The sequence below is a fragment of the Chrysochloris asiatica genome, unplaced genomic scaffold (genome assembly GCF_000296735.1).
Source record: "Chrysochloris asiatica unplaced genomic scaffold, ChrAsi1.0 scaffold00039, whole genome shotgun sequence".
NCBI classification, from domain to species: Eukaryota; Metazoa; Chordata; class Mammalia; order Afrosoricida; family Chrysochloridae; genus Chrysochloris; species Chrysochloris asiatica.
The window spans coordinates 13,791,544-13,816,053 of record NW_006408557.1 but is presented as its reverse complement, the minus strand read 5'-3'; positions in this window follow the sequence as shown (position 1 = coordinate 13,816,053).

The window sequence follows — 24,510 nt, the reverse complement described above, 5'->3', positions numbered from 1 at the left end:
CCTGGCAATATGTCTGAAGAATAAAAGAGGAAATCTGGCCATCCTGTATTCCAAGGAGCACTTCGGCTGTATATTTTCCAACACACATATGTTTGTTATTTTGTCAGTCTGTGGTACTTTCAATATTCTCCTCCAACACCTTAATTCAAATTAATCAATTCTTCTATGGTCTTCCTTATTCACTGTTCAACTTTCACATGCATATGTGGTTACTGAAAATACCATTATTGCTTTGGATCAGGAACACCTTAGTCCTCAAACTGACATCTTTGTTCTTGGACACTTTAAAGAGATCTTGTGCAGCAGATTTGTGTAATGCAGAATGTCATTTGATTTCTTGACTGTAGCTTCCATGAGTGTTGATGGTCGATTTTGATAAAATGATAGTTTTCAAATTTTTCTCCATTCATCTTGATGTTATTTATTGGTGCAGTGATAAGGATTTTTGTTTTCTTTACATTGAGGTGCAACCTATATGGAAGGCTGTGATCATTGATCTTCATCAGTAAGTATTTTAAGTCTTCTTCACTTGCAGCATGCAAGTTTGTAACAACTGCATATATCAGATTGTTCCTCCAATCCTGATGTCATGTTCTTTTTCATATAATCCAGCTTCTTGGATTATGTGCTCAGCATACAGACTAAATAAGTATAGTGAAAGAATACAACCTCAGGGCACACCTTTCCTAATTTTAAATCATTTGATGTTTCATTGTTCTGTTTGAACAACTGTCTCTTGTTTTACGTACAAGTTCCTCATGAGCACAATTAAGTGTTCCATAATACTCATTCTCTTCAATGTTGTCCATAGTTTGTAATGATCTACACAATCAATAAAGCACAAGTCACCATCTTTTTGGTATTTGTTGTTGTTGTGAAGTACCATCGAGTCAGTTCTGACCCATAGTGACCCTGTATCGGGTTTCCGAGGAGCTGGTGAGCTTGAACCACTGACCTTGCAGTTCAAATGGATTTGCAGTCTGGTGCATTAACCCACAGTGATATAGGATAGGCTAATATCCATTCACTTACAAGGAAGCCCAGTTAATACCACTATTACTCAAATTTATGCACCAACCACTAAAGCCAGTGAGGATGAAATTGAAGAATCCTACTAACTCTTTGATTCTGAAATTGATCAAATATGCAATGAAGATTTATTGATCATTACTGGAGATTGGAATGCAAAAGTTGGAAACCAAGAGGAAGGATCAGTAGTTGGAAAATATGGCCTTGGTGATAGAAACAATGCTGGAGATTGCATGATAGAATTTTTTAAGAGCAATGATTTTATTGAAAATAACATTTTTAAACAACATAAAAAGATAACTATACACATGAACCTCACCAGATGGAATACGCAAAATTCAACTTGACTGCATCTGTGGAAAGAGATGGTGGAAAAACTTTTTATCATCAGGTCAGGACCAGACTGTGGAACATGAATTGCTCATATGCAAGTTCAAGCTGAAGCTGAATAAAATTAAACAACTCCACGAGAGCAAACATATGACCTTGAAAATATCCCACTTTGAAGAACAGATCTGATGCATTAGACACTAAAAACAGAAGGCCAGTAAAGTTGTGGGATGATGACATTAGTGCTTCATTATGCTCTTAAAGGAGTCCTGGTGTGGCTCTGTAGGTTAATGCACTAGACTGCAAAGCCATTTGAACTGTAACATCAACAGTTCAAGCTCACCAGCTGCTCCTCGGAAACCCTACAGAGGGTAGCTATGGGTCGGAACTGACTTGACGGCACTTAACAACAACAACGCTCTTAAAAATTATTGAAGATCGCAAAGAGTTTTTATTTATGTAAGGTTTAATGATATTGATGTTGAGCATGCTAGAGCTTGGAAACAGAAATTTAAAATATTTTATTAATCTTGAAATAGCAGTAATGAATCCATTAAATGTTAACATGAGTAATGTTTATATATTTGTTGTTGTTGTTAAGTGCCATTGAGTCTACTCCAACCCACAGAGACCCTGTATAGGGTTTCCGAGGAGCAGCTGGTGAGCTTGAACCACCAACCTTGCAGTTCAAATGTCAATGCAGTCTGATGAATTTACCCACAGTACTACACCAGGACTCCAGTGTTTATATATATGTAAAACCAAAAACCGAAGCACTTTATTTTCCTAGACAAACATATTTAGGGAGAAGAGTGGCTTATTTTTTTTAATTTAATATTTCTGAAAATCATTTAAATGCCTAGCTTAGAAAAGGTAAGTGGAATTTCATATCTTCTTCTACATTAAATCTCTTGTCATGTATTATTTTGACTAAAGTATTTGAGGAAAATCTAGCTATAAAAAGTGGTTGTTAGAAAGAGAGCTATTATACTGTCATTTAAAATATTTATATTCTTTTTAGGATCACACTAAAAGTCAATAATGTTAGTTTCGCAAAATTTAGTTATAATGTGACTTGCAGAAAACTTTTCATGTTTTTATGCTAATAAATAACAAAATTTCCTTATTATGGTTACAAATTAAAGAAAGCAAATGATGCAAGTTTTTCTGTGCCAGAACAACCCACCCTCAAAAGGCATAATAAACTTTGTCACAATCCCACTGCCCACTTGCCCCTGCCCCCATAACTTTGGACTTCTCCCAGACCTGTATCTTTCTTCTCTTATAAGTTCACTACATTTTAGAGGGTAAGTGTACTCAATTTGGCACAAAGTGGTGGGAGCTAGAACTTTCACATGAAGGTTCTCTCTACCAGTGCTTTGCTTACTCAAAGACAGACAAACTTTATATTTTATTACATGTTTTATCGACTAAAATGAACCAGATGGGAAAAAAGCCCAAACTTCTTGAGATTTTTTACCTCATTTACCCAATAGCTTATAAAATGTCTGGGCAAAATCTCTCAGAGCTTGACCCAGTAATTGTACCCATTTACATGATAATCTCTTTATTCTGAAAGAGTTTATTGATGCTCAGTAGAGACAGAGTGAAAAATAAACTCTTCATTATGTAAAATAAAATGTTTGGGCAGTAACAAGAAGACATTAAATGTAAGTAGAATTGTACAGTAAACACAGGGACTTTAATGTGATCTCTCTTTGTGTGAGAGACAACTGTTCTCAGAGCACCTGTCCTGACATACCCTCCAGCTATGTGTAGACCCCTGCTCATACAATGAGGATATTGCTACATTCCCTTCACCTTCTTTATAATTTCCCTCCTGCTTGTCTTTTGGACCATTGTTTCCCAACCTTTGTGACTGTGTGCAGATGTGTGTGCCCACAAGGGCTCAATTACCAACCCTTTTGTTGAGATTTTTCTGAAGTAGAGTCAGGAAGCTACAGAAAAAGAAATTCACTAAAAGCCTATCTATCCTACAGCATAAAGCAGTGGTATCTCATTTCATGCATCTTCATGCCACAGAAAACAAGCAAAACTCTGTCCGTAAAGCTCGATCCCATTTCTTTAAGGGGACTACTCAGTATAGAGTCGTTTTGGCAAATGACTTGTAATTTTACAAGCTGATGGGATATTTCCCTACCTAGAGTGTCAGCACCCCCTTCCACATTCAGCAGGTCTCAAATAGTTCATGTGGTCTTAAGCATTATGACTATCAAAGCACTTTTCTTTTAAAAAAAAGATGCCAGAATCTACACTATATGTAAATGTATATATACATATATCCCATCCTGGTTTGTTTCCAGGAGCGAAATCTCTCTGTGGATGTCGTTTTATTTCCCAGGGGACCTACTTGCACTGCCCAGTGGATGGGCCTTCTAGTAAGGAAGACTTCTGAAAATGACTAATGAATTTCTGAATGGCTTACAGCTATTTGCTACCACTATCTATTGCAGATATGCAAGAGACACATTTTCCTTAAAATACAATGAGTATAAATCAGTGTACTTAATCAGTTTACTTTGTGTTCAGGCCAAGAAATGAATCTGATATAATTTTCAGGTGAAACAACTTCAAGTTCATACCAATAAAGAGCTGTTTTAGGTACTTTTGTTCTTTGAATTATAGAGCTATGAATGGCTGCTACTTTGCTTTGACATTCTAAAGTTGGGGAGAACACGCTGACCATAGAAATCCCTGGGGAAAAGGAAATATCTTCATTTTGAACATGGCCAAATGCTGAAATGGAAAGCTAGACTCTAAAATGGGATGATTTCACTGTTGGTTGAATGCTTGCGTTCATGTATCTACTGTTGTATGGGAAATTATCTTTATTAGTAATTAACATCCATTCCCCAACAGATATTTCCAGTAAAAACAGCCAACATTGAGCAACGGAGGCTGGCTTAGATTTGAAAGGTTGTTTTTCTGAGAAGAGCTAAATTGTCAATAGAACTGTCCTCAGAAAGCATTAGTCAATCAATATTCCCTCCAAAGGAGGGAGGAGCCTGATCAGAGGATTAGGCTGGGTCATACTGGGACTGGAGACGTATTCTGTAGTACAAATAGGTAAGGAAAATTCAGGGTGGTTTCAAGTCTCCCTCTTTGTAGTTGCTTGTAATTTAGAGATGTTCTCTATTGAGTTAAGTAGCTTTGGTGGTGCAGTAGTTCAAGTGCTCTACTGCTAACCAAAATGTCATTGATTTGAACCCACTAGTAGTTCCTCAGGGAAGTAGTAATCTGCTTCCCTAAAGATTTACAGCCTTGGAAACTCTGTGCTGTAAGATCACTGTGAGTTGGAATCAACTTGACAGAATGAGTTTGGGATCATTTTGTTAATAAAGACAATCAAATGATACATGTTAATGTGTAGGAAGATTAATGAATGTTTCTTGTATGACAAGGATGGGGAATCTTTTTTCTGACAAAGTTTATAACATCATTTGTGGGCCATACAGAATTATCACCTTAAAAATTAGCCTGCTTATTTGGTCAAACATTAAATTAATTCACCCCTAATGAACAGCAACAACAATGTGATGATTGGAACTGTGGTTGGCTTGGCAGGCACAACAATTTTGTAGGCCCAATATTCCCCACCTTGGGTTTGGATTCCCTAAAAGCTGATATTGAAACAAGGGTATGAGGATGAGAAGTTTATTTGGGAGGTGATTCTAGGAAGCACTGCCCTATGAAGGAGGGGTGTGGAAAGGGAAGGGAAGCTAGCCAATGAAGGATTTGGTATCAAGCCAGTTACTAATGTGGACAACTTTGGCTCAGTGCTGCTGGAGACCTATGGGAAAGTGTGTGGAACATGCCTTAGAATTGTCCCACTCAAGAAGAGAGAGCTTGGGTGTTTATTCATTCACTCTCATCAGTCACCAGTTGAGGTAGTTCCCTGAGGTGTTAATTTCCTGGATCTTAGCTCTGCCCCATGGATGGGTCATGAGTTCTGGAGACTTGAACCTCCAGTAGTCACAGTTGCCTGAATTTGGAAGATGTTGCATGGGCACAGGCAGGAATGGTCTCTTGCTGACTTGGGGACCCATCAATCTACTAGAAAAAGTCAAATTGCTTACATGATAAACCATCCCTGGCAGAGGCAGCAGTCCAGAGACAAACTAACTCAGGAAGTTAGTTTAGATGGCAGCAACAAAGAGTTGAATGAAACTTGAGAGCAAAGAACAGTGACTTTCCTGAAGACAGTTGTCCTGTTGATGTTTCCTAGCTACCAGAGAAAAATCTGTGACTGGCTTCAGATGAAAACTCAGCCCAGTATTTCTTTAGCAGACGTCTGTCAATATATTTGAATCTTCTTCAGGGTTTATGTGTAATTTGTGTACCAAATACATGGAAAAACTGTTGGTATTTTTAGGAGCAATAGAGATTTAGCTTAAAGGACAGATGTTTTTTAGTCTAGAGCAAATGAGGACTCTGGCTTCAGATGAAGGTTAGCTGACAATCCAGATCACTAGTTGTTCCTGTTCACTAGAATTTCATGAGCAGAACTCCACATGCAGGTCAGCTATTATACCTCAGACTTACCAAATGGATGAATATACTAGAAGGACTTTTCACCCACTGTTCCTTCTCTCTGGAATGTCCCGCCCTCATCATTTGATGAACAACTCCTGCTCTAAGGCCTCCTCTGACCAGCCAAACTAAAAGTTTCTGACTCCAATTTCTGTGCCCTTTTATTTTCCCGTATGTATCACTGTGTAACAGTATGCATTTAGGTGTTCACTTATTTGTTTTCTAACTCTTTCATTTAGCAGGGGCATTGGCTTGTTCAGTGTTATATCCACAGAACCTAGAAAACATTGTTGATTGATGGAATGAATAAGTAAATGAATGAATGCTTAGTACATGTTTGTCACAAATATGTTGCTGTCATTAAGTGTTGTCAAATTGGTTCCAACTCATAGACACCCTGTATAGTTCAGAGGCTTTAAATTTTTGTAGGAGCAGAAAGCCTCCTCATCTTTTCCCTGAAGACTCAAACTGCTGACCTTATGGTTTTCAGTGCAGTACTTACCTTGTGGAGCCACTGGTGTTCTCCATATCACAGATAGGGGTCAGTGAAGTGGAAATTTTTTACTACATTGTATTAAGAGGAGATCCCATTTTCACATCTGTGATAGAAACTTTCCTAATTTGGGTTTTATCTTCTTGGTGATAACTGTCTCTGTTTAATTTCCTTCTTGAACTTGCAATGTAAAAAAATTTTCCCCCTGTTTCTGTTTTCCTTTCTTTCTCCCCTTACTTTTGTTCTTAACCTCCCAGGGCTCCTCTCCACAAAGTTGTTCATCAAGACAAGGAGCACTTTGGCAGTGGTGATTGATACTCAGGAACTACTTCCAATGATTTTTTTTTTTGCCTGTGTTTATTTAGCAGGTTTAAGTTTCATTACATCTTGAAGAAAGGCCCTGGATGCGAACTCCATAAGCCTCAGAAAGACTGAAGGCTTGGTTTGCTTTTGATAAGCACTGAAACTTTGGATTACTATTTAAATGGCTGCCCCACCCCCACCCCTACCAAGCCCCCCATCAGGCCATACTCCTTTCTCTTCTAATAGATTTGGTAAAACTCATTTTGGGCTCTTTGTCTCTTGCTGACATGAGTTCCTCCTTGTAAGCAGCCTCCTTCCGACCCACTTGGAAACAGTTAAACCTGGCAGATTCTTTGTGAGTGTGACTCCAAGTCCTAAGGAGGTATGTAAGCTGAAGTCTGACTCACACAGTGACATAACTAACATGCTTCATACACTAGGCAACAATGTAAGTGCATACTGTAGGGAGAGGTGGAGGATGTGTCAAAGCATATGTCCACAATGGAAAATACCATAGCATGGGTCAGGTGCATATTAGTCATCAAAGTGACATCTCTACTTTTTTATACTTTAAAGAGATCTTTTGCAACAGATTTCCCAATGTAATTATTTTTTAATTTTTTGATGACTGTTTCTGTAGACATTGATGCTGACCCAAGAAGAGAGAAATATTTGACAACTCCAAATTCTTTGATTTTTATCATGATGTTGCTGATTGGTCTTGGTGTAAGAATTTTCCTTTTATTTATGTTCAATTATAATTCATACTTTTAACTTAGTGTTTCAAATTTGTTTTTGGCATGGAAACTTGTGTCTTCTGCAGATCTCAGGTGCTTGGATCTTGTTGGATCTTACTCCAGTCCTGATGCCTAGCTCTTCTTCACATGTCCAGCTTCTCATAATATTTGTCCAGCAAATAATTGAATAATTAAGATAAAACAATATAACTCTACCATACACCTTTTTCCAATATTAAGCCATCCAGTATCCCCTTGTTTTGTTTGAATTGCCTTTTGTCCCATGAGCACAATTAGTGTTCTAAAATTCCCACTCTTGAAAATGTTATCCATAATGTGTTAGGATCCACAGAGAAATGCTACATATAGTAAATAAAACATAGGTAAACATTTTTCTGTAAAGATTTACAGCCTCAGAAACCCTACGCAGGGTCACTATGAGTCAGAACAGACTCTATGGCACTATCACCACCACAAACATCTTTCTAGTATTTTCTGCTTTTAACATAGATTCTTCTAACATCAACAAAATTTCCTTCTTTCCATATAATTTTATTTTTTTCAACTTCTGGAAGTTCCCTGTATATGTATGACTGCAGGATTTTTAAAGTGCTTTTCAACAAAATTTTGCTAGCATTTTTAATTTCTACATATTTGTTTATTTCATATGTGTAAGATTATACATCAGAGTCCTGGTATGGTGTTATGGGTTAATGCACTGGACTCCAAAGTTGGTTTGAACTACAAGGGTGGCAGTTCACATTCTCCAATCGCTCCTAGGAAACCCTATACAGGGTTGGTATGAGTTGGAAGCCACTTGACGGCACTTAACAACAAATAGCAAAATCATATATTATTTGTTTTTCTGTGACTGACTTATTGCACTCAGCATAATGTGTTTTAAGTTCATGCATGTTGTAGCATGCATGAGGACTTCATTCCTTTGTGGTTCAAGGTCACCGGCTGCTCCTAGGAAATCCTATACAGGGTTACTATGGGTTGGAACCAACTAGACAACACTTAACAACAACAACAACATTGGAGTCCACTGGAGTGCTGCTGTGAGGCTGCTGGTTAAAGTGCTGGATCACAAAGTCAGTTTAAACTGCATGATCGGTGGTTTAAGCTCACCAGCCACTACTCGGAAACCCTATACAGAGTTGCTATGAGTGGGAACTGGCTTGATGGTACTTAACAGCTACAACATTCCATTGCATGTACATGCCACATTTTGTGTATCCACTTACCAGTTGATGGTCATTTCTGTTGCTTTCACTTTTTTGTCTGTTGTAAATAGCGCTGCAATGAACAGTGGTGCACATGCATCTGTTTGTGTCACTGCTTTCAGGTCTTAGCTATACCTAAGAGTAGAATTACTAGGTCATAGGAAAGTCCCATGTTCAACGTTTTGAAGCACTAGCAAACTATTTTCCACAATGGCTATTACTCATTTAGATTCCCAACAGCAATGAATGAGGTTTCCTATTTCCCCCACAATATCTAATATTTTCTAATTTTTGATGACTGAGTTTTAATAAGGAGTGAGATTGTATCTTGTTGTGGGATGTTCAAGATCAGAAGTTCGAAACTACCAGCGGTTCCATGGAAGCATGATAAGGCTCTCTACTCCAGTAAAGATTTACAGCCTCAGAAACCCTGTGCAGGGTCACTATGAGTTGAACTGAACCACCACCACCAATGACTAATGAAGGCACTCCAGTGGCACAGTCATATGTGAATATAAAGGTTGGCAGTTCAATACAAACAGCTGTTACAAGGGAGAAAGATGTACCAGTCTGCTTCTATTAAAACTACAACTCTGGAAACCCTATGGGGCAGTGCAGCTCTGCTCCACAGGTTGCTATGAGTTGGAATTGGCTCATAGGCATACAGCCACCATGACACCAGCAATGGCTAATGACTTTGAGCATCTTTTCATGGTGACCATTTGAATATGTTTTTGGAGAAATATCTGCTCAAATCATGGACCTCTTTTGTGATTGGGTTGTTCATCTTTTTGCTGTTAAGTGGTAGCAGTTAACTTTTAATATTAGACCCTGATTAGATATATTGGAGCACAGAGGCTCTGTAGAATAAACAGTAGACGGAAAACCACAAGGTCAGTGGCTTGAGCCATTTTGAATTAGACAATCATATGGTCTACTATGCTGGAAATGACAAATTGAAGACAAAAGACATCTCATTCATTGTCAAAAGAACATTTTAAGATCTATCCTTGAAGCACAATGTTATCAGTAATAGTATAGTATCTGTACACCTACATGAAAGACCAATTAATATGCCTGTTATTCAAATTTACATACCAACCACTAATACCAAAGGTGAAGATATTGAAGATTTTTAAAAAATTTCTGCAGTCTGAAATTGATAAATCATACAATCAAGATACATTGGGTGTGAAAGTTGAAAACAAGAAAGAAGGCCTTAGTGATAGAAAGATAAGCCCTGGTGTGGCACTGTAGGATAAACACTGGACTGGTAACCACAAGGGCAACAGTTCAAACCCACAAGCTACTCTCAGAAACTCTATACAAGGTCACTCTGAGTCAAAATTGATTTGACCACATGTACAACAAATAATAGAAATGAAGGCAAATATCAAATGACAGAGAATTTTGTTAAGATAAAAAAATATTCGTTTCAAATACCTGTTATAACACCTTAAATGATAAATATACACATAAACCTCACCAGATGGAATATACATGAAGCAAATTAACTACATTTGTGGAAATAGACAATGGAGAGCTCAGTAACATCAGTCAGAACAAGGCCCAGGGCTGACTATGGAACAAACCTTCAATTACTCATATGCAAGTTCAAGTTGAAGCTGAAGAAAATTAAAAGTTCACAAAAGCCAAAATATTAATAGATCCCAACTGAATTTAGAGACCATATCAAGAATAGATTTGACACATTGAACACTAATGTCTGCAGAGCAGTCAAGTTGTGGGATCACATCAAGGACATCACACATGAATAAAGCAAAAGGTTATTAAAGGGATAGGGAAGGAATTATAAAACAAAAAAACCCAATAAAATAGATTTCAGAAAAGACTTTGAAACCTGATCTTAAACATGGAGTTCTGGTGTGGTGCTGGACTGCAAAGTCAGTTTGAACCACAAGGTTGGCAATTCAAGCTTACCAGCTGCTCCTCAGAAACCCTATACAGCTGATCCTCAGATACCTTATATCTTAAACATAGAATAACTAAAGGGAAAGGAATGAGTGATGAAGTGAAAGAACTGAACAGAAGATTTCCAAGGGTAGCTCCAGAAGACAGTATTGTAATGATGTGTGCAAAAACCTAAAGTTATGAAATTAAAAGGGAAGAACACATTCAGCATTTCTTAAGCTGAGCATTTCTTAATCAACAAAGGGAAAATATGGCCTTAGTGATAGAATTATTGAAGAATTATATGGAATATTGTTGTGGTGCCATAGGATAAGCCCTAGACTGCAAGGTTGGCAGTTCAAACTCACCAGTCACTCCTTATAAACACTGCACTGCGATGCTATGGGTCAGAACTGACACAAGGGCACTTAACAACAACAACAACAACATGGGGAAAATATTGAACGACACAGGCAGAATCAAAAGAAGATGGAAAGAATACACACAGTCATTTGCCAAAAAGAATTGGTGGGCATTCAACCATTTCAGGAGGTAGCACATGATAAAAAGCCAATGGCACTGAAGTAAGCAGTCCAAGCTACACTGAAAGCATTGGGGGAAAATAAGGCTGTAGTAATTGATGGAATTATAACAGAAATGTTTCTACAAATGGAAGCAGTGCTGGAGGTGCTCACTCATCTAATGCAAGGAATTTGGAAGACACCTTTCTGGCTAACTCACTGAAAGAGATCCATATTCATGACTAATTCAAAGAAAAGTGATCTAACAGACTGTTGGAAATTATGGCGCAATATGATTAATATCACAGGCAACATAAATTTTACTGAAGATATTTAAAAAAATGTATGCAGCAATACCTCTGCAGAGAAGTGCCAGAAATACCATACAATTGCAGATGAGGATGTGGAATGAGGGATATCATTGCTGATATGAAATGGATCTTGGCTGAAAGCAGAGAATATCAAAGATTTGTTTAATTATGTTTCATTGACTATACAAAGGCATTTACTGTGTGAAGCATAGCAAATTATGGATAACATTGTGAAGAATGGGAATCCCAGAAAACTTAATTTTGCTCATGTGAATGCTATGCATTGGCAGTATTTTTTACAGAACTAGGGAATACTGCATGGTTTCAAATCAGGAAAGGTGCATGTCAGGGTTGTATCCTTTCAAATTGAATATACTTATTCAATCTGTATCTTGAGGAAATAATCAGAGAATTTGAGTATATGAAGAAGACCATGGTATCAGGATTGGAGGAAGACTCATTAACAATCTGAGATATGCAGATGATACAACCTTATTTTCTGAAAGCAAAGAGGACTTGAAACAATTACTATTAAATATAAAAATAATTATGACTTTTAATATGGATTACACTTCAACATAAAGAAAACAAAAGTTCTCACAACTGAGCCAATCCACAACATCATGATGAGTGGAGAAAAAAACTGAAATCAAACAAGATAATTGCATTGGACAAATCTGCTGCAAAAGATCTCTTTGAAGTATTAGAAAGCAAAGATCTCATTTTGAAGACTAAGGTGCCCTTGACCCAAGCCATGGTATTTTCAATCACCTCCTATGTATTTGAAAGTGGACAATGAACAAAGAATATGGAAGAAAAATGGCTTTGAGTTATGGTGTTGGTGAAGAATATTGAAGATACCACGGACTACTAGAAGAACTCTGGTTACGAATCAGGCTGCTAACCTCAGGGTCAGCAGTTTGAAACTACCAGCTGTTCCATGGGAGAAAGTTAAGGCTGTCTGCTCCCATAAAGATTTACAGCCTTGGAAACCCTGTACAGGGTTGTTATGAATCAGAACTGACTCCATGGCACATAATAACAACAACAACAACTAGAAGAGCAAACAAATCTATCTTGGAAGAAATACAACTATAATGCTCCTTAAAAGCAAGGGTAACAAGACTTGGTCTCATGTACTATGGACATGCTATCAGTAGGGACCAGTCTCTGAAGTGGAGAATATATAAGGACATCTTGTTTGGTAAAATAGAAGGTCAGGAAAAAAAGAGAAAGACCCTCAACAAGATGGATTGACACAGTGGCTGTTAACAATGGACTCAAACATAGAAACAGTTGTGAAGAAGGCTCTTGACCAAGCAGTATTTTGTTCTATTGTACATAAGGTCACTATGAGTTGGAATTGCCATGAAGGCCCTATAAACAACAATAACAAGCATTAATTTGTTGAGTTGTTCAGTTGGGTTAATTTGTTCAATTGGGTGAGCAATGGCCATTTTGAATTAGACAATCATATGATTTACTCTGCCAAAAATGACAAATTGGAGAGGAATGGGGTCTCATTGATTGTCAACAAGAATATTTCAAAAGTTAGAATGAATTACAATATTATACTTGTTGTTAACTGCAGTCAAATTGGTTTTGCTTCATAGAGACACTGTATAGGGTTTCTAAGGAGTGGCTGGTGGGCTTGCACTGACAACCTTGTGGTTAGTAGTTCAGTTCTTATCCTACAGTGCCATATGGATAGGATAATATCTAAAAACCTACAAGGATTATAACAAACTATGGATAACATTTCAAAGACTAGGTATTCCAGAGTTCTTAATTGTGCCCATGAAGAACCTATACATAGATCATGAGGCAGTCATTCAAACAGAACAAGGGGATACTTGATGGTTTAAAATCAGGAAAGGTGTGCACCAGGGATGTATCTTTTCACCATACTTATTCAGTCTGTATACTGAGCAAATAATCAAAGAAGTTAGATTGTAAGAAGAAGAATGTAGTACCAAGATTGAAGGAAGTCTCTATGGTGAGCCCAAGTAGAGACCTGGTTGGCCAGCAGTGAGGCAAGACCTGGGGATTTATGGGCTCAGAGTCAGTGACACAACCACAGAGGACTAGAGAGGAGACTGAAGTGACAAACTGATAAGAAGAGGGTGGACAGACACAGGAACACCCACACTTGCAGATGATACCCACTTGCCATGGCTCCAATGATGGGATGAACGAAGCTCAACTCGAAGAAGAAGAAAGAAGAGGGGGAAAAAAAAAAAGCGTCATCTGATACAGTCTGATAAACTGGACATCCATGTATAAATGCAGTAGCTCAAAAGAGGAAACAAATCCCTGCTCCAAGAATTATTCCCACCCCCTCCACACAAAGAGTAGATAGGGATGGGCAACTTGAACATTGACTAACCAAAAATGGGATAAGGGATATACGGGAGTTCCTGCTCTCCGCGGGGGTCCTCGGACACGAGCGAATACGATGAGTCGGGTGAAGAAATGAATGAATACAATGGAAAGGCTTTTCAACTTGCTGTGCTGTTGGGCTATGCTCTCCAGCTTCTGCCCTTGCTTCTGCTTTCTGCTCTCTTTGCTGTCTGCCCTCTGCTCTCTGCTGTCTGTCCTCTGCCTTCTCCCTCCTGCTCTCTGCTTCTTCTGCCACTTCTACCTCCTTCTGCCTCTACTGCCTTCTGCCACTTCCTTCTTCCTCTGCTTCTGCTTCTTTCTGCCTCTTTCTGCCTCTACTCCTGCTGCTCTCTCTTGCCTTTGTTCTCTCTCCTTTCTCTCTCTTTCTCTTTCTTCCTCCTTCTGCCAGCCCAGCTCAGCAAGTCTTTATTTTTGTACTTCTTCCCCCACAGTACATGCATTGACACTCTTATCATTTCTTCAATTATTACACAGTTAGTCACAACATTCTTGCACCTAGTTATTAGACATCCTTGACAAAAATACTTCTGTGATGTTCAGACAGACTGACCTTTATCTCCTTTCCCAGTATGTGGTAAACTGTTTCTTTTTGTTTCTACTAAAAGACTAAGTCAAACCTTCTACCTTACATAATGTACAATTATTTTCAATAATAAAGTACTCATTAAATCACTTGGAAGCTATGTGGCATAAAGCCCAACTTGGCTACTTGCTGCAATAAGTGTAGACTATCAAGTCAAAATTATCCTTCACTTAAGTTCATTATTTTCTGCTTATTTACGCAGGTGCTTGTATGTAGGGGTTTGTGAATTCTAGCTAGTGACTGAATGTGGTGAGGTGTATGAGAATAGGTCAGCTTGACTTTAATATGCTATCTGCTTTTGTGGCCTCACAAATGCAGTTATGTAGGTTTTCTATGAAAAGGAGTAATTTACACAATTTCTCTTTGTATTCAATCAACCAAGGCTGAAAACAAATCTGTGTCGGAAGCCAGAATACTCCTTAGAAGTAAGTCCCGTAAGTCTGTGTCTCTATTTCTTTGGACATGTTGTCAGGAGGGACTAGTGACTGGAGAAGGACATCATGCTTAGTAAATGGAGGGTCATTAACACAGTGACAACAAAAATGGGTTCAATTATGGCACGTAACAACAAAAACAACATGCATGTCTACCTCATAGATGAAAACCACAGAAATCAAATTGACTGCCTGTGTGGAAAGTTGTTGGAGAAACTCAATATCATCAGCCAGAACAGGGCCAGGGCCAATTGCAGAACAGGTGATAAGTTACTCATATGCAAGTCAGTGATAGGAAAATAGCTGAATGTCTACAAGAAAGACCAGTTATGTAACTAGTATTCACGTTTATACAACTAAGCTAAAGTTGAAGATAATTAAAGTAATTTCATAAGAGCCAAAGTATGATGTTAAGTATATCCCATCTGAATATAGAGACCATCTCAAGAATAGGTTTTATGAATTGAACACTACTGATCAAAAACTAAAGGAGTTGTGGGACGGCATCAAGACTATCATACATGAAGAAAGAAAATTGTCATTAGAAAAACAGAAAGTAACAAAAGTTTGAAATGGATATAAGAAGAGATCCTGAAACTTGTTCTTGAAGGTAAATTAGCTAAAGTGAATAAAAAGGAAAATAAAAGGAATAAAAATAAAAGGAATGATGAAGAGCTAAGCAGGAGATTGCAAAAGGCAGTCCAAGTAGACAAAGCAAAGTATGAAGATGAAATGTGCAAAGACCTGAAGTTAGAAAATAAAATGTGAAGAACACACTCAGCATTTCTTAAGCCAAAAGAATTTAGGAAATCTTTCACGCCTTAGGTTGCAATAGAAAGTTCAAGCTCACCAGCCACCCCTTGTATAGGATCTTAGAAACCCTAAACAAGGTTGCTATGGGTCAAAACTGACTCAGTAGCACTTAACAACAATAGAAAAATATTGAATGATGTTTGTTGTTGTTGTTAGGTGCCATCGAATTGGTACCGACCAATAGCGACCTTATGCATAGCAGAACGAAACACTGTCCAATCCTGGGCCAACTGCACTACTGTTGCCACGCTTGAGTCCATCGATGCTGCCACTTGGCGAATCCATCTTATTGGGCATCTTCCTCTTTTTCTCTGACCTTCCAACTTGCCAAACATGATATCCTTCTCCAGTGACTGGTCCCTCCTGACAATATGTCAGAAGTATGAGAGACGAAGTTTGGCCATCTTGGCCTCCAAGGAGCACTCTGGTTGCACTTTTTCCACCAAAGGTCTGTTGGTTCTTTTGGCAGCCCATGGCACTTTCAATATTCTCTTCCAATACCATAACTCAAAAGCATCAATTCTTCTATGGTCTCTCTTATTCACTGTCCGGCTTTCACATGCATATGAGGTTATTGAAAATAACATGGCTTGGGTAAGGCACACCTTAGTCCTCAAGCTGACATCTTTGCTCTTCAACAAGGTCTTGTGCAACAGATTTGCTTAATGCAATACGTCATTTGATTTCTTGACTGCTGCATCCACGAGTGTTGATAGTTGATCCAAGAAGAATGAAGTCCTTGACAACTCAAATGTTTCTCCATTGATAACAATGTTGTTTATTGGTGCAGTGGTGAGAATTTTTGTTTTCTTTATATTGAGATGTAATCCATACCAAAGGCTGTGGTCTTTGATCTTCATCAGTAAATGTTTTAAGTCCTCTTCACCTTCAGCAAGCTAGGTTGCATCATCTACGTATCACAGGTTGTTAATGAATCTTCCTCCAATCCTAATGTCCTGTTTTTCTTCATGTAACTCAGATTCTCGGATTATTTGCTCAGCATACAGGTTGGATGTATTCCATCTGGTGAGGTCCATGTGTATAGTCATCTCTTATGCTGTCTAAAGAAGGTATTTGAAATGAACAAATCATTGGTTTTGTAGAATTCTATCATGCATTCTCCAGCATCATTTCTATCACCAAGGCCATATTTTCCAACTATTGATCCTTCCTCTTTGCTCCCAACTTTTGCATTCCAATCACCAGTAATGATCAATACATATGGATTGCATGTTTGATCGAATTCACAGACAGCGTTGTACCTCATGACTGATCTGGACATGTTCTTTTTGAAGATGAATGCAACACCATTCCTCTTTAATTTGTCATTCCCGGCATAGTAAACCACATGGTTGTCAGATTCAAAATGGCCAATACCAGTCCATTTCAGCTCACTATTGCCTAAGATATTGATGTTTATGTGTTCCATTTCATTTTTGACAATTTCCAATTTTCCCAGATTCATACTTCATACATTCCATGTTCTGATTTTCAATGGATGTTTACAGATGTTTCTCTTCATTTTGAGTTATGTCCCATCAGCAAATGAAGGTCCCATAGGCTTTTCCCCACAGACTTTACTCCATTCGTGTCATCATGGTCAACTCTACTTTGCGGAGGCAGCTCTTCCCTAGTCGCATTTTGAATGCCTTCCAACCTGAGGGACTCATTTTCCAGCACTGTATCTGACACTGTTTCTCTGCTATTCATAAGGTGTTCAGTGACTAAATATTTGGAAATAGTTCATCATTCCTTCTTCCTCATCTGTCTTTGTCTAGAAGCTCATCTGAAATCTGTTCACCATGGTGATCCTGCTGGTATTTAAAATACCTGTGGCATAGCTTTCAGAATCACAGCAACTTACAAGCCACCACAGTATGACAAACTGACAGATGAGTGGTGGTGTATGCTAAGAAATTTATAAGAGATCTATGGCAACTGACTGGAAGAGATCCATATTTGTTCCCACTCAAAAGAAAAGTAATCCAATGGAATGTCAAAGTTATTGAATAATATTATTAATATCACACTCAAGTAAAACTTTGCTAAATATCATTTTTAAAATGGTTGTTTGTTGTTGTTAGGTGCCATCGAGTCGGTACCAACCCATAGCGACCTTATGCATAGCAGAATGAAACACTGCCCGATTCTGGGCCAACCTCACTACTGTTACCACACTTGAGTTAATTGATGCTGCCACTTAGCCAATCCATCTTTTTGGGGTCTTCCACTTTTTCTCTTACCCTCAACCTTACCTAACATGATATCCTTCTCCAGTGACTGGTCCCTCCTGACAATATGTCCAAAGTAAGAGAGATGAAGTTTGGCCATCTTTGTTGGAGCAGCATATTATTAACAAGAAACTACCAGAAATTCAAGCTTGACTTTGAAGAGGACATGAAACAAGGGATATCACTTCTGATATCAGATAGAGCTTGGCTGAAAGCAGAAGATTCCAGAAAGTTGTTTACTTGTATTTTATTGACTATGCAAAGGCATTTCACTGTGTGGATACCCCTTCCTATACATGTTCATATTTATGTTACCTAACCATTGACTCCATACTTGTATACACTCCAAAGATAAGTAACTCAACAGATTGTGAAAATTACTGACCAATACTATTAATATTAGACACAAGTAAAAATTTTTGAGGAAAAAATTTAAATGGTTGCAACCAACAGTACATGGCCAGGGAGCTGTCAGAAATTCAAGCTGTATTCAGAATAGAACATGGAATAAGATATATTGTTACTGATGTTAAATGGATGTTGCCCCAAAACAGAGAATACCAGAAAGATTCTCTGTGTTTAATTGATGATGGAAAAGCACTAGCCTGGATAATAACAAACAATGGATAACATTGGGAAGAATGGGGAACAATGGAGATTCCAGACATTTGATTGTGCTCATGTGGAAACTGTAGATAATCTAAGATTCAATTCTTTGAACAGAGCAAGGGGATACTATGTGGTTTAAGATCAGGAAAGGTCTGTGTAAGGGTTGTATCCTTTCATCATACTTATTCAATCTGTATGTTGGACATATAATTTGAGAAGTCAAACTTCATGAAGAAAACCACAACATCAGGGACTGGAGGAAGCCTCATTTGCAGGCTGCAATATGCATATGGCACAGCCTTTGCTGAAAGCAAAGAGGACTTGAAGAACTTACTGATTAAGATAAAACAATACAGTTTTCTTTATGGATTATACCTCAGTGTAAAAAAATTTCCTCACAACTGGATCCATAATCAGCATCATGATAAATAGAGAAAAGATTGACATTGTCAAGCATTGTGGATCCACAAGCAATGCTCATGGAAGCAATAGTCAAGAAAGCAAACAACATATTGCACCAGGCAAATCAGCAGCAAAAGACTTCTTTAAAGTACCATGGACTGCCAGAAGAACAAACAAATCTGTGTTGAAAGAAGGATAGCCAGTATGCTCCTTGGAAGCCAGGATGGCCAGCCTTTGTCTCTTATACTTCAGACATATTGTCAGAATGGATCAGTCCCTGGAGAAGGACATCATGCTTGATAAAGTGGAGGGTCAATGAAAAGGAGGAAGACCACCAATGAGACTGATTGACCCAGTGGCAGCAGCAATGGGCTCAAGTGTAGCAACAATTGTGAGATTGGCACAGGACTGGGCAGTGTTTTGTCCTGTTCATAAGGTCACTATGAGTTGGTACTAACTTGATCGCACCCAACAACAACAAAGTGTTAAAGAGAAAATATGTCACTCTGAGGACTAAAGTGTGCCAGATGCTTAGTATTTTCAATCATCTCATATGAATATAAAAGCTGGACAATGAATATAGCAGGGGCAGTCTGTTTTAGATGTATAGCAAGAATGCTTCTTAGAAGCAAGGATGTTGAAGCTTTGTCTCATGTACTTTGGACATGTTATTAGGAGGGACCAGTTCCTGGAGAAAGACATTATGCTTGGCACAGAAAGACATCATGCTTGGCATAGTAGAGGGTCAGCAAAAAAGCGGAAATCCTTCAAGGAGATTGCTTTAAATATTGGAAGTAACAGTCGGTTCAAACATAGTAAATATTGTGAGGATGGGGCAGGATTGGGACATGTTTAGTTCTGTTGTAAAAAGAGTCTCTATGAGTCAGAAACCAACTCTACAGCATCTAACAACAAAAACAAATACTGGCTGCCAGAGTCAATGAAAAATTGCAGACAAATTCTCACTTACGTGTTAGTTACCTTTCTGGCTTTGTGTAAAGCTAAGGAGATTTTGATGTTCTGCTGTGGCACTGAAGGATAAGCAAAGGACTCCAAGGTCAGTTTGAACCACAAGATCAGCAGTTCAAACTCACCAGGTGCTCCTTGGAAATCCTATATTGGGTTGCCTTGAGTTGGAACATACTTGATGACACTTAACAATAACAATAACAAGATTTTAGGTTGAAATTCTAGTATCCTCACTCAGCTGCTGTGTAGCCCTAAGAAAATCACATTCCCTTTGTACTTCTCTATACTCTTATCTGAAACCCAAACCCAAACTCTGTTGTCAAATAATTTTTTCTTAAGCTTTTATTGTCTACTGAGTGAGTGAAGGCTTACAGGGCAAATCACCATTTTTACATTCATTAAATCATTATAGTGGTTACAATCCCCTCCATGCACCCTTAGCCAACAGTATTTATCTCTATTATCTTTTTTTTCTATTTTGATGTACACATACCACATTGTAAATATATATTTGTTTAAATGTCTACAGGGTACATTTTGCAAGCCAGCCTACTTCCCGCAGGCACACTGTCTTTTTTAGTCCATGGGCCTATAGTCCATTGCCACTGTCTCTATGCCATCACCTCTGCCACCATCTCTGTAGTCATCATGTTTCTGGTTAGAATCCTTCACTCCTCTCATGTTCTTCCCTCTTGATGGTCCTAGGGACCCCTGTTCCTGAAATGAAGATTAACTGCTCCCCTCTTTTAGTTGTACATCTTCTACATTTCAGTTATGATAATTGCCATGAGATCTGAAAACAATTATTCACAATTTAATCATAAAATCTGACCCCCTTCATCTCCAGACCCATCTGGACAGGAGGAAAACTATTCAGTTGGGTTTCTGTCTTAATCCTCTCATTCTGACAATAAGCACTCACATGAAAGATTGTAATTCAGCCAATTTGTGCTTTTATAGCCCCCTAATTTTGGTAGCCAAATTCTAAGTTGCCTGTCCCTAACAACCCACTGTACTGAGGAGACATGCTTTATCCTTGATATGAAGAATTCTTCCCTATTTGGTTGGAATTTTGGGCAGCCTCATTCATAAGCAAGGATTATCAGTTGATCAGGTTGTATCAATTTATATTTCCTCCCTGTATCCTAATTCTTTATCTTCATTTGGTTGAATTCTGGTCAGCAAGCTATGCACACTAGGTCCATTGGTTACTGCCCGCAAGTCTGGGAGTACCTATACACCTCCCCCTTCTTCAGATCGGCTGGCTGCTTCCTTCTTAACCCTATCCCCCAGTGCCCATTGGGTAGGTCAGTGTCTTTGGGCTCATGAGTTTACATGTCTCCCTGAACCAGCAAACCCATCCTCTTCTCTCTCTCATTTCAAGGTTATTGGAATATGGCCAATCTCAACCCATGTCTTCTTTGCTGCATTTCACCCACAAGTTGACTAGGACAGTTGCCAGTCTGTCTTTGTGTGTTCCCTTTGAGCTTCAGTCTTAGAAAGATTTATCCTGATGCATCAGACTGCAAAGTTGTTTGAACTGCAAGGTTGGTGGTTTGAGCTCACCAGCTGCTCCTTGGAAACCCTATACAGGGTTGCTATGGGTCAGAATCGAGTCAATGGCACTTAATGATGCCAACAACAACAACAACAATAACAGGAGCAAAATATTGAATGATGCAGAAAGCATCAAAAGAAGATGAAAGCAATATACAGAGTTACTGTGCCAAAATGAAATTGTGGATATACAATCATTTCAAGAGCTGGCATATGATCAAGAACTAATGGTACTGAAAGTAGAATTCCAAGCTGTGCTGAATACATTGGTAAAAAAGAAAAACAAACAAACAAACAAAAATGCAAGTCTCCAGGAATTGATGGAATACATATGAAAATATTTCAACAAACTGATGCAGCACTGGAGGTGCTGCATTCATCTATGACAAAAAATTTGAAAGACTGTTACCTGGCTAACCAACTGGAAGAGATCCAAATTTGTGCCCATTACAAAGAGAGGTAACCTAACAGGATGTGGTACTAGGGATATCACTGCTGATGTCAGATGGATCTTGGCTGAAAGCAGAGAGTACCAGAAAGGTGTTTACTTGTGCTTTATTGAGTATACAAAGGATTTCAACTGTGTAAGTCATGACAAACTATGGATAATATTGTGAAGAATGGGAATGCCAGAACACTTAATTGTGCTCATGAGGAACCTGTACATCAACCAATAGACAGTTGTTAGAACAGAACAATGGGATACTGAAAGTTTTTAAACTCAGTAAAGGTATGTGCCAGTGTTGTATCCTGTCACTATGCTTATTCAATCTATATGCTAAGCAAATAATTCAATAAACTGGATTATATGAAGAAAAGAGTGTCATCTTAATTGAAGAAACACTCATTAAGAGCTTGAGAGAGAGGCAGGGCTTGATGGTGGCTAGGGTGGAGGTGCAGTGAGGTTCGCTGTCAGCAACACCACAGAATATCAGGCAAAGCAGATTCAGAGCAGAGCTCCAAAACTTGGAACCACATAGATAGGAATACTTTAAAAGTTTGAAGGCATATAGCTAGTGGAACTTGTAGCAAAAGTAAGAAATCATATACTTTTGAATCTGCCAGTCTCAGTGGCCCAGAGCTGACAACTTGGGCAAGACCAAAGACCAAGACAAAGCAGGGGAGCAGACACACTGCAGAAAAATGCCGTGGGAACCTTGGAGTAAAGGTGGACAATAAACTTTGTTAGTTTTGCTTGGTTCTGATTTTCTTTTTTTTGGTGTCTGTTCATTCCCTCCTCCCCCTACTGTTTGTACAACTGCATTCTCGTGATTAGAGGGGGTGCCTGAGGGAGTGGACATCCCTCACCCTCACAGCTGGTGGGTTCTTCTGCCACGCGTGTGCACAGATAATCTCAGCCCAGGAACCGGCCCTGAACTGTTTTTTTTTTTTTTTAATACAGAAAATGCCAGAACAAGGGGTATGGTGAGGCAAAGAGTGTTTAAAAACAAACCAGACTGAAATGAAATTAAATCCTGAGGTAGAGCATAACAACCAACAGTGGCAACTTGAAATCTCTCAGACAGTTTTCAAGGCAAGAAGCTGAAAGAGGACATTAAATTCATACTCATATTAGGCTACAGATTATTTTTTTCTTCTCTCCCTCTCCCTTTTCTGTGATTACACACTAGAGTATCCAGTATAGTTATTTTTGTTGTTGTTGTACCTTTTTTTTTCTGTTGCTGTTTTGCTGTTTGATGCTCCCCCTTCTACCTTTGGGGGACTCTTTCTCTTCCTATATTACCTGAGAAGAGACAGCAACTGCTGCCATATAGTCAAGCTACAATCATACTCTATAAAGAACTAAAACTCAGACAAGAACCAATATCAACTGCCATATACCAGGGAGGCAAACAACACCTGTGAAAGTTATTCTGAGTTAAGCAATAAGAAGAGTGAAAAGGGAAGCCCACATCCTGATCACATCTACCTGGAAGCAATCAAAAAGCATAAAAAATACCAAAACACATACTCAATTAAGTATTAGGGCCACAGATAAACACTAAACATGTCCAAGAAGCAAAAGCAGATGACTATATCAGCACATGTCCAGAAAAAAGATAAAATGTCTGAGACAAATGACCTAGAGGTAGAACTGGACTCTATTCTGGAAGGAGGGCAGGCCTTGGAAATACCTTTGAAAGAATTCAGAAAAATGATTATAAAATGTTTCAAAACACTTTACAATGGAGTTAAGAAAAATAAGGAAGAAATCAGGAAAGTGCTACAGGAACAATCAAATAAGACTGATACAGCATTTGAAACAATTCAACACCTACAGAAAGAGGTCCAAATGATCAACAATAGAATATCAGAAATAGACAATACACTGAAAGTGCAAAGGAGTAGAATAGACGAGATGGAAGGCAGAACCAGTGAGCTGGAAGACAAATCTCTCAATACCAATAAAATGGAAGAGCAAACAGAAAAAAAGGATAGAAATAAATCTGAAGACAGTCTAAGATTCATGTTGGACAACATGAAGAGGAATAACTTAAGAATTATTGTCATTCAAGAACAAGAAGAGTCACACAAGTCCACAGAGGAAATAGTTGAAGAACTGCTGGAAGAAAATTTCTTTGATATCCTGAAAAGTGAAAACATAAACATTCAAGAAGCTCAATGAACCAGGAAGGATAGACCCCAAAAGAAAATCACCAAGACATATCATAATCAAGCTCTCCAAAATCAAAGATAAGGAGAAACTCCTGAAAGCAGCTAGGGAAATAAGAAGTATTACATAAAAAGGAAAACAAATCAGGTTAAGCTTGGATCATTCAGGAGAAACTATGCAAGGAAGAAGGAAATGGGGATGCATATAAAAAAGCCTGAAAGAAAAAACAAAATGTCAACCAAGAATCCTTTATTCACCAAAGTGATCAATCAAATACAGTGGTGTAATCAAAACATTCCAGGATAAACAGAAGCTAAGGGATTTTGCCAAGCCAACCCTGCACTGCAAATCATCCTAAAGGGAGTTCTGTGATCTGAGAACCAACAATAACAGACAACAACAAGAGATTGACATATGTGGCATCACCTCCCAGAACTAAATTGACAGATGGAAGAGTCAAGAACAGAACAAAACTGTAAGAACAAA